This window comes from Dipodomys merriami, unplaced genomic scaffold (assembly GCF_024711535.1).
Source record: "Dipodomys merriami isolate MVZ:Mamm:240054 unplaced genomic scaffold, mDipMer1.0.p SCAF_1053, whole genome shotgun sequence".
Lineage (NCBI taxonomy): Eukaryota > Metazoa > Chordata > Mammalia > Rodentia > Heteromyidae > Dipodomys > Dipodomys merriami.
In genome coordinates this window covers 74,437-86,363 of record NW_027202331.1, presented here as the reverse complement: position 1 = coordinate 86,363, position 11,927 = coordinate 74,437, and the positions used below count along the sequence as shown (strand labels likewise).

The 11,927-nt window shown below is 40.0% G+C and overlaps 2 non-coding genes across 2 annotated transcripts; both read right to left on the bottom strand.

Moving 5' to 3' along the window:
• Positions 1-1,622: 1,622 nt before the first annotated feature.
• LOC138811261 (U6 spliceosomal RNA) lies at positions 1,623-1,726 on the bottom strand. The gene has a single exon (XR_011367345.1). It is a non-coding gene; the product is annotated as a U6 spliceosomal RNA (small nuclear RNA).
• Positions 1,727-10,749: 9,023 nt separating this feature from the next.
• Positions 10,750-10,855, bottom strand: LOC138811255 (U6 spliceosomal RNA). Its single transcript, XR_011367344.1, has one exon. It is a non-coding gene; the product is annotated as a U6 spliceosomal RNA (small nuclear RNA).
• Positions 10,856-11,927: the final 1,072 nt, after the last annotated feature.

The window sequence follows — 11,927 nt, the reverse complement described above, 5'->3', positions numbered from 1 at the left end:
TTTGAATAGCAGTCCTCAGATCTCAGCTTCCTGAGTAGCTAGGATTACAGATGTAAGCCACTGGCACCATGCTAAAAATGGGGATTTTTTAGAAAAGAAAATCCACTTCTTCACCTGTGTCAAAACCTCAGATATCACTATTAGAACATTTCATCCTCAAGTCATTTCTTCAGATATCTGTTAATTTTCTCTTTTCCTTCATGTGGGAATACTGCGGTCAATATCATTTCAGCTGTGGTACTGGATCAATTGTATGGTAATTGCTAGCATCTAAATCAAGAACTGTTACAGGAAAAGAAATGAAACCCTCATTTGGAATAATTGTTTTCTCTTTTTATTACAAATCAGTGATTGATTACTTCCTAGTGTGATATTGGACGTCCAAACAGAGTGATGGCATTTTATTTCTCTTCAGCCTTCTCTCACATGTGGTCAAATATTTAAGAATACAAATATTTCCATTGATAATTCAATAGCTGACCTCTAAGAAAATGTGCATTTCTGGACTTTGCTCTCTTGTCCTTACATGTGCAGGGTTTCAATGATTTGTATGTTCTACAAGGAATTCTATTTTCCAATCTTTGTGTGACCAATTTTAGTCTCTCTGATCAGTCTTTCTGACTTTTTCTCTGGAGTCTCATTTCAGTCTGCCTCATAATATTAGTTATTAGCTAAATAATGTACAGAGGAGTCACATTTGCGTGAGCAAGGTAATGAGCAAGGTAAAAAAAATTGTTACCTCCTCCTTTATTTTTCCCCTACCATCCTTTCCCTCCCAGCTCCATAAGTACACAACCCTCCTCCCTTACCCCACCTAAATTGTAAAGTTCATTTTTCAACATAGTGTCTTGTGTATCTCATGGTTACAATGTGTCAACCTGTACCCCTATTTAAACATTTTGTTTTCTTTCTTTCCCCTCCACAAATTAGAGGAGCGTATATAGAAGATGTAGGCGCACCAACTTCAAATACAGTGAAAACAGGAGTTATAGCAGGAGAGAGGAACATATAAAGAAACAAAAAAATCACATCGCACATTATACGTATGTTAGAAACAATAGCAAGAAAGAAAAAACCACTTGTGTCCCTATCTTGGGGTTCATGTCCCTTAACATCATCCTATCTGGTCATATGCAGATAGCTTTTGACCTTTTCTTCTTAACCCAGACAAATATTAGTTATTGAAAATTAGGGAAACCATGGGACCAATGTTAATTTGGACGTGGCTTACTTCACTTAATATAAGTTTTTCCAAGACTTTCCAGTTACTAACAAATGGGGAAACGTTATTCTTTCTGATGGAGGCATAGAATTCCATTGTGTATATATACCACATTTTCTTGATCCATTCATCTGCTAAGGTATTGGGGTTGGTTCCATATATTAGCTATCTTAAAGAATGCAGCAATAAACATAGTTGTGCTGGTAGCTTTAGTATGGTCTTGTTTGTGATCATTTGGGTAAATGTCCCAAAGTGGGATTGCTGGGTCATAGGGGAGCTCTATGTGGAGTTTTTTGAGGAACCTCCATACTACTTTCCAAAGTGGTTGAACAAGTTTTGTACTTCCACCAAGAATGCAGTATGGTTCCCTGGTGGCCACATCCCCTCCAGCATCTGTTGTAAAAGTATGGAATGCTTCAGAAATTTGTCTGTCATCCTTGTACATGAGCCATGCTAATCTTCTCTGAAATGTTCCAATGTTTCTGCTATGCATTTCATTTTGTACTCCTGAACTTGGCGAGTGATTTTAGGTGTGTCTACAACAGTAGAATCAGCATAAATCAAGCCAGCATTTCTTCATTGAAGATACAAGGAAAGGACACAGGTTGCCACATTGTAACAATGAAATATACAAGACACTCTATGGGGGGGGGGTGGAGCGACATGTTGGGGAGGTATGAAGGGGCGGAATGGTAGGGGAAAGACAAAGGAGAGGGTAACAATGCTCAATAAGAAATGGACTAATTACCTTACTTACGTAACTGTAACCCCTCTGCACAGGAACTTTACAATAAAAATATAAATTGAAAAGATACAAGGAAAACTTCTGTACTTATAGGAAGTTGTATTTGTCACACAATATCAGCAAGGTATTGGTTTTAGGACCACAAGCATATTAAAATTTTGGATGCTCAAATTCTCTACATAAACACAGTATATTATTTCCATTAGAATCTTCCCACAACCTAGTGCAGGGTAATTGCTAAGAAAATTTTTACTACATTCTATGTTTGTAATGAAAAATAAAATTATATGCACTATTGACTGATACCATTTTTTTCAGATAATTTATTTATTGTGAAAATATCGTACTGAGGGGATTTTATTACATGGGCAAGGTAATGAATATATATACATATATGTATATTCATATATATACATATATACATATACATATATATATAATGTTTTATAATCAAAATATTTTACATCCTTTTAAAAAATTTTTTATCATGAAAATACCATACAGAGTTGTTACAATTACAGAGGAAATGTAATGAGTACATTTTTATCAAGCATTATTGCTTCATCCTTGGTTTCCCCTTCCCTTCATATCTTCCACCACCCCCCACCCCCTCCCCGACCTGCCCGAAGTTGTAAAGTTCGAATTTCAGCATAACGACTTGTACATCTCATTGCTGCAATGGGTCCACCGGTATCCCTATTTGCTTTTGCCCTTCCCATCCACAAACTATATCAATATCAAATACAATGAAAGCTGGGGTTATACCGTGGGGGAGGGACATAGAACACAAAAAAGCAATCATCTTATGAATATGTTTGAAACAAGTGCAAGAAGGAAAAAAATAGGAATATCTATATTGGGGTTCATTTCACGTAAAATCAACTTATCTGACCTTTTCTGCTTGTTTCAGACATACACTAGTTATTGCAAATAAGGGAAACCATGGGACCTATGTTTCTTTGGGCCTGGCTTTCTTCACTTAATATACTTTTTTCCAAGTATTTCCAGTTCTTAACAAATGGGTCAATGTCATCCTTTCTGATGGAGGCATAGAATTAATTCCATTGTGTATATATACCACATTTTCTTAATCCAGTCATCTGCGGAGGGGCATCTGGATTGGTTCCACATCATAGCTCTCTTAAAGAATGCTGCAATAAACAGTTATGTTGGTAGCTTTAGTATGGTCTTGTTTGTTACCATTTGGGTAAATGCCAAAAATTGGGATTGCTGGGTCATGGGGGAGCTCAATGTGAAGTCATTAGAGGAACCTCCATACTTCAATAGATACAATCTATTCAACATCAAACAACTATGTACTAATGGGTTAAGAACAGAAAAGAAGAATTTTGCAAACGAGAAGTTATTAGATTTAGAGAGAAATGTGGGGAAAAGTAGGATTAGAGGGATGTGGTAGGTAAAAAGAGAGTGTATTTGACCAAGTCCTAATTTCAGAGAGAGAAATAGCTTGGGAAGAATTATTTGAGAGACTTAAAAAAACAAGAGAAAATGGAAAAACAAAAATTTAAATATAAAAAGTGAAACACAAAAATTATGAAAGGGTAAAGAAGTGATATTGAGAGAAGAAAAGCTAAAAAATAAAAGTTCTTAAAATTATATAGGTAGAAGGAGATAATACTACTTTTAAAGACTTTAAGCCTAAGAGGTTTTGAATTGAGTAATAAATTTCTGGGTTAAATATGTACACAGGGGAGATAAAGTCTAATAATCGATGACAGGTATGTATCTGAGGATGAGCAAAACAGCAATTCAGTCACCCAAAAAGAAGAAAGGGAAGAAAAAAATGAAAAAGAAAAAAAAGAAGAGAAAAAGAAAAAAGAAAAAAATGACCAAAAACTCAGTAGAGATTAAAACACACACAGACACACACAGACACACAGACACACAGACACACACACACACACACACACACACCTAAAATAAAAATTATGCGAGGACAAAAAAGATTAATAGAAAACAATTTTTAAAATATAATTTAAAAATTTTTTAAAAGTAAAAATTAAAAAAGGTATAAAAAAGAGTTCTTTGATTGGGGAGGGGGGGGGCTGCGTGCATGGGAAGATCTTTTATCTCCCTTGTGTCCTAAGGAATCTCTTTGTGGAGTCTCAGGTCTGCTTGTGGTTACTGTCTGGTCTGTCTTGATTGGTTACTTAAGTCAGTTTGTTTGAGCAGGCAGAAAAATGCTCTGCTTTACCCAGGATTTTGTGATCCTCCTCCTTGCTAGTTCAGTGGGAGAGAGATCTGCTTTGATTATCACAAAAGAAGGAGATGGCAAAGAAGGAGATGGCTGTTTCTTCTAGTTTGGAGATGGTGTGATGAGGCTAGGTTCTGGGTAGAGTTGAGGCCTTTCACCAAACAGTAGCTTTTCCCTAAGGGGATAGCTTCTGATATACTCACAAAGCCCAGCCTACAGCCATTCTCAGGGTTTATGTATACTGAATTTCAATTGTTTTTCTAGGCTGCTGTAGGGAGGGGCAGCCTCTGGCTCTGTTTACCCAGAAGAAAGCCACACCTGTAGGGACCAAGGATCCTCTGCTTGGGCTTGGTGACTTTCCCTTGGGTGGAGCTACGCCTGGAATGTCAGGTCAGGTTCCTGTGACCTGCTAAATGACTCCAGCTTTCTTCCAAGGCCTGAGTTGTTGCTAGCTCCTCAGCCAGGCCTCTGTCAGTATCAAAAATGGAGATCTCTGCTGCTGGGGGTGGGGAGAGGTGGACTTCCCTCCTCTGCTTCCTGAGAAGGAGTGAGGATGTCAGGGTTCTACTCACGCTGGAGTGTTGGTTCCGTGGTCATCTTTAGTCTGTGATCTGCAGGATGAAGATATTTGCTCCTTGTCACTTCTTGCTGGTGTTGAGTAGAATCCACTAGCTCTCTGGGTCTGGTGCCTTTGTCCCGGACTCTCTGTGTTTAGGTAGTGTGGCTATGGCCGCCACCACCACCGCCTTGGCACAGCTGCAAGCAAGTGCTCAGGTCTGTCTCATTGACTCAATTTTTACTCTCTGGCCAAACTCTCTGTACAGTGATAGCACACTTGGTGTGATTCTCTAGGCTAAGACTGTTCACTGGAACACTAAACTGCTATCTATACGAAAAATTGACAACCTCCAGCTTCATTTCCACAGTCTTCATTCAACATTCATGAGTATATTTCTTATCAAGCATTGTTGCCTGCTCCTTTGTTTCCCCTTCGAATCCCTTCAAATCACCCTCCTTCCTAATCCACCTCCCAGCCAAAGTTTTAAAGTTGTTTTTTTGATGTAACATCTTGTACATCTTATTGTTGCAATGGGTCCAGCTGTATCCCTATTTAAACAGTTTGTTTTTGCCTTAGCCCTCCACAAATTATATCAACCTCAAATACAATGAAAGCAGGGGTTTTACCGTGGGGGAAGGACATACAAAGCAACAAAGAAATCATCTCATAAGTATGTTAGAAACAATTGCAAGAAAGAAAAACCATTTGATTCCTTATCTTGGAGTTTATTTCGCCTACCATCAACTTATCTGACCTTTTCTGCTTGTGTCAGGCATACTAGTTTATGCAAATAAAGGAAACCATGGTACCTATGTTTGTTTGGGCACAGCTTACTTCACTTAATATAATTTTTCCAAGTCTTTCCATTTCTTAATAAATGGGCAATGCCATTCTTTCTGATGAAGGCATAGAATTCCATTGTGTATATATACCACATTTTCTTGGTCCATTCATCTATGGTGGGACATCTGGGTTGGTTCCAAATCTTAGAGCTGTGGTAAACGGTACCATTAGTGTGCTCTTGTTTGTGATCATTTGGGTAAATGCCCAAAAGTGGGATTGGTGGTTCATAGGGGAGCACTATGTGGAGTCTTTTGAGGACCCTCCATACTACTATCCAAAGTGGCTGAACAAGTTTACACTCCCACCAACAATGCAGTAGGGTTCCCTTCTGTCCACATCCCCTCTAGCATCTGTTGTTATTAGAGTTCTTCATTATAGCCATTCTAATTGGAGTGAGGTGGTATCACAATGTTGTTTGGCATTTCTCTTATGGTTAGGGAAGTTGAGCATTTCTTAATGTGTCTATTGGCCATCCTTCTTTCTTCTTCAGCAAAGTTCCTCTGTTAGTCTATAGCCCACTTATTTATTGGGCAGTTGTTTCTTTGACGATTTATTGTTAGGGCATTTAATTTTCTTAGTTCCAGGTATATTGTAGATATGAGACCCTTGTCCATTGTATGTTTAGTGAAGATCTTCTCCCAATCTGTGGGCTTTCTGGTGATCTTGCTAGCTATGTCCTTTGCCATGCAGAAGCTCTGCAATTCTATGCAATCCCATTTGTCCAACCTTTCTTTAATTTGTTGTGTTTCTGTGTCTCTTTTAAGAAAATTTTGGCCTGTGCCAAGGAGACCTAGGGTTTCACTTATTTCATCCTTTGAATTTTTTAGAGTGTCAGCTTTGACTCCGAGGTCTTTGATTGTGGAGCACATGGGCAGTAAAGATGGCGCTGAGGGGGAGTTGTGTGGGAAGAGCCCAATTTGCTTTGCATTCCATGACTAACCATCCCGTGGAAGCTTAGGTGCATGATAAGGTTCTTCCTCCCCTCCCATGCACACCTGGTCTTTTTTGCTTTGAAAAAGAGCTTGCTCTGAGTTAATAAATGAATTTCCTGCTTCACTTGACTCACTGCTGTGTCTGTTTGTCTCCCTGGCTAAGTGAGGCCGCGGAACAGGGGAGCAGCCGCACTTACCTTTCCTTGGACCCCATCCGTCTTTTGTGGGATGGACGAAGACCCAACATCTGTCACCCAACGTGGGGCTTGAAAGGAAAAGATACCGGCAGAGGCTAAGCAGTCTCACAGGGTAAGTGAAACCCTTAGTATGGGTAATGCTATTTCACAGAAGTAAGAGGAAAGGCAGCATTAGGCCTAGCAGGAATAAAGGAGGACTTGAGAAGTGAGAAGGAAAAGGAATGGGTAAAATTCATCCAAGAATGCACTGAAACATGCACAGTGGAAATCAAAATGAGGGTGAAAGTTACCCCCTCTGACTCAGGTTCCCCGGATGGTCCTAGGTCCCCACCCTATTTCCCCGATTGAGGGAGAGGTACAGCATCCTACGCAACCTGTGAGAAGGAACTGCAAGATCCGGACCCCTACCAACCTTCCATGGAGGGGTTGAGGGGTGGGGAAGTAACCTAATTGGAGGCCTACCCTGGAAAGGAAGGGCCACCCAGGACCCCGGACCCTGGGCCACAGGATTTGCTTCCCCAAGTGTATCTGGTAAATCTGGCCCTTGGAATGGTATCCATGGGAAGCTAAAGATCTAAAAGAGCTCCACAAGGCAGTGGTGGAGGATGGTCCAAACTCTCCTTGGGCCCAGACTTTATTACAGGACATTGCTTATCACCCATGTGTCCCCAAGGACTGGCTGGATGTGGCCAAAGCCTTCCTCACTTGTTCTCAGTTTATTAAATGGTGAGCTTTCTTTAAGGAGGAATGCAGAGTGCAAGTGGAGAATAACTGGCAGGCTCAATCTGTGATACCTATTACTTATACCATGTTAAAAGGGATGGGGAGTGGTACTCCACTGGCATCCAACATGCCGCAATACCTGGCCCATACCGTGACCAGGTGATGCAGGCAGGACTTGCCACATGGTTCAAACTGGATGATGGGCCCACTGAGTCCCTCATAGCACGAGTTACACAAAAACCTGGTGAGCCTCTAGTTGAGTTTGTAGATGGAGTTGAACAGAGTATTAACCACAAGCTGCCAGCAGGGAACCTCCAAGATCAGTTTGTAAAGCTGCTGGTCTGGGAAGAGATGAATGCAGACCACCACATGGCCTGCATGGGATTGAGAGAGTGTTTTCTGAGAAGATGGCTGGTGGCCTCACAGGATGTGGGAATGCAACAGCACCAGTCCCAATCATAAGCTTTAGCTTTACATGCTCAGACATCTGCAATGACTGTGGCTATTACTCAGGCACTGGCAGCCCAGGGCCAAGGAACCCCAAGACCATCGGGGAGAGGGACTTGTTTTAAATGTGGGCAGGAGAGGCACTTTAAGAGGGACTATTCACAACAATCCTCTGCCAACTGGCCCGAGGGGTCCTAACCTCCCCCTACACCCTGACCCAGGGGCACTAAGGGATACCATTGGAAAAAGAATTGTGGATCCAAGTTTGATTTAGATAGGAAGCCCTACCTGGGTGGAGTGGTGGCCATTGATAAAACCTAAACTTGTAGCCCTCCACCTTCTGGTGGAGATAAACCTTGGGTACATATGCCCTTCTATGAGTCCTTGGAACACACCCATATTTGTTATTCAAAAGGCCTCTGGGGCTAGGTGTATGCTCCAAGATCTATGAAAGGTAAATGAACGGATGGAGCTAGTAGGCATCCCTAAGAGGTATGCCCTGGACTCCTGCTATACCTTCAGAATATAACTCGGTGTGATTGATATTAAAGATTGTTTTTTTCAATCCTCCTGCATCCGGATGACTGCAAAAAGTTTGCTTTCTCCATCCCTTCTCTTAAGTTTTCCCTGCCTGATTAGAGGTTTGAATGGACGGTGCTGCCAGAGGGAATGGCAAATAACCTGGCCTTTTGCCAACAATACTTCGCCACACTTCTAGGGCCTGTGTTGGGTTCAGATACCTCCCTTGTGTTTGCCTACCCGGATGATATAATCGTGGGGCACCAAGACCTAGGACACCTGGAGGGCCTACTGGCCCAGATTCGCACCATATTAAGAAAGGAGGGCTTCACCATAGCACTCAATATGATTCAAAAGTTACCTCCTTTTAAGGTGCTCTGGTTCCACCTTACCTTGACTCAGGACAGTCTCCTTAAGCCTTTGCTGGATATTCCAACCTCTCTGACCTTAACCCAACTTCAGAGCCTTTTAGGGGAAATCAATTGGCTGTTGCCATGGGTGCCTGTCCCTAAAGATAGTGTGTGCCTTATTTGCCCTATTAAAAGGCAGGATGCACCAAGAAGTTATTACAATTACAGACAGCCATTGGGCAATATTTTTGCAGTTCCAAAAAGGCCTCGATGAAGTTTTCCTGAAGAGGAATTCTATTTTTGAGCCCATTTCCCTTTGGTGGTTTGGAGGTGTTACATTGATTTCTGCAGTTTTAATTCAAAGGGGGGAGCCATTAGAGTGGGTTCACACTCCCCTGGGGGCACACCTCAGGTATAATCTCAGGCAGATCAACTTGCAGATGCTATCGTCAAGGGAAGGACCCAAGCCCAAAGGCATTATGGCCTTGAGCTTCACTCCAATGTTTTTCTTTTGGGGATGGCAGACATCGAGCAGCTCACTTAAGCCAATGCCTCATCTTGCTCTCTCCTTAGAGGGTTTCTAGGCCAAATTGACTCCCACCACAACTGGTTCCTTTGATTTTTTTAAAATAAGAGTTGTAATAGTTATGAAGGAGTATCATAGTAATTTTGAATTGCATTTCTCTAATGACTTCTGTTCCCAAAGCTTAAGCCAGCATAGAAGTAGCATTAAACACAACTTTGTAAACCCACTGGCGATTTTCATGGATTTTGGAATACATGTCTATTCAGAATTTGTGCCCAGTTTTAAGCAAGTTTCTTGTTAATCTCATCTTTAATCTCTCTATACAAAATCAATAATTAATTCAATGTAGTAGAAAGGAAAAAATTAAGTATCTCCTAAAAATTTTCATTTTTCAATTACGTGACATTGCTTAAATCATTTTCTGTTTACACTTGAGATTATATAAATTAATTTATTTGGACCTTTTACAAGGTTATATGTATTTTATTTATTTTACATTGATTGATCTTTCCAAAGCCTGTGTGTTTAATTTTCCTTGGTGTATTTCAGTATCATGTAGCTCATATTTCAGAGTGAAGAATAAATGGAAGGAAGCAAACAAAAAAATACAGTTCCTCTCATCTGATGAAGCCTCTACAAGAATGAGGAAAGAGTTCATCCTTCTAAGGAGCTACGATAGGATATCAAAAAGTTAATTCATTCTAATAGGTCTTCATTATCTTTACAATGTAGCGTAAATGATTTAAAACGCAATATACTGCTCAGATACTTATATGTTTTATCAGGTTTGTATATTTTCATATGGATTTCACCTCAGTTGTAATTCCTTCATTATTCTGTCCCTGATATTTTTACACTATCAAGACATAAGATCACCAGTTTGATTTAGAGCATGAGAAATTATCCATCTGGCTTCCTTGGAAGCAGTGCATAGTCAATTGATAACATTATTTCTGGTTGCTCATTACATGTAATGGTTTCTGTAATACGTATCACATTCTACGTAGTATTTAAAAATCTGCTTTGTTAACAATATTATATGGATAAAATTGGGGAAATAAACTCTTCCATTTCAGAACACTTTTATATGTTTTTAGTTGTAAAAGTACTGTACAGAGGGGTCACAGTTACACACACACACACACACACACACACACACACACACACACACACACACACACATTTTCTTGATCCATTCATGTACTGAGGGGCATCGGGTTGGTTCCATATCTTACCTATGGTAAATAATGCTGCAATAAACATAGTTGTGCTTGTAGTTTTAGTATGGTCTTGTTTCTGATCATTTGGGTGAATGCCCAAAAGAAGGATTGCTGCGTCATAGAGGATCTCTATGTGGAATCTTTTGAAGAACCTCCATTCTGCTTTTCAAAGGGGTTGACAAGTTTACACTCTCACCAAGAATTCAGTAGTGTTTACTTCTGGCCACATTCCCTCCAGCGTCTGTCATTGTAAAAATATTGAACGCTTCAGGAATTTGTGTGTCATCCTTCGAAGGAGCTATGCTCATCATCTCTGTATCATTCCAGGTTTAGGGTATGTGCTGCCAAATTGAGCACAGAACTTTTTTTTATATATAAAGTGTAATTGATTTTCTTAAATTAGACACTTCAACAAAAAGTAAATGCAAAAGAATGGTCATGAAATATTTATTTCTTACATAAGCACATATTTAAGAAGAAACTCAAAATTGATATGTCAAAAACAAAGTATTACAAATATTTGTGGTTCAAGAGATGTGTAGAAGGAGGAGTTCAATTATTCTCTACAAGGCACCTGTCATAATGAACATTGCAGCAAGGGTTAAGGTTGTTAAACTTTTAATGCTTTAAATGGGTTTAATTTTGGGAATTTGCTTAAATATGCCAAAATAGGGACTGTTTGGCAGGTCATAAAAATTTTCCATGAAGTAGTTAAGATTTATGGTAGCAGACATATATTACTAAGTATTTATATTTCAGAATTTATAGAAACTTTACTAATGAGAAGTTGCAAAGCCTTTGTTTAAAGAAGCAGAGTAAAGAGTTAAGAATTTGTTAACTACAATTTAGAGCTTCCTTACTTTATATGTTAGCGAGCAACAAGTGATGATATAAGCCATATACAAATGACGAGATGAGCCATAAATAGTAATCTTAGTGGGTAACTTTAAAGACTACTCATAGCCTATAAAACTCTTGTTGAACATCATAATCTTAGCCAGTTTTAAATGTACAGGAATATGAGAATATAGTAAAATCTAATATGTAGTACACTTCAAATACTGGAAACACGTAACTGGTTTATTTTTCATTTTATTAATCATGAATATTTAATTGTTGTTTTTATTTATTTGTAGCATTGTTTTCTGCGGCGCTCGCCTTCTCGACCAGCGAGAAAGAACGACCACCACACCAGGAGTCTTCTCAGATCATGCTTTATTGGAGAGCCTTTTAGTTGATGGGAGAGCTTGAGCGCGAGAGAGCGTGCACCCGAAACATGGCCGCTTATATAGGGAATAGGAACACAGGTCGCTCTATCATTGGTCGTCTGCCTTTTACCATCACCAAGTGCCACGGGATTGGCTGGGGACTCTACGTGGCTCGCGCATGCGCAAAGCCCAGGATCCACCATCCCGCCAAGCACCGCCTG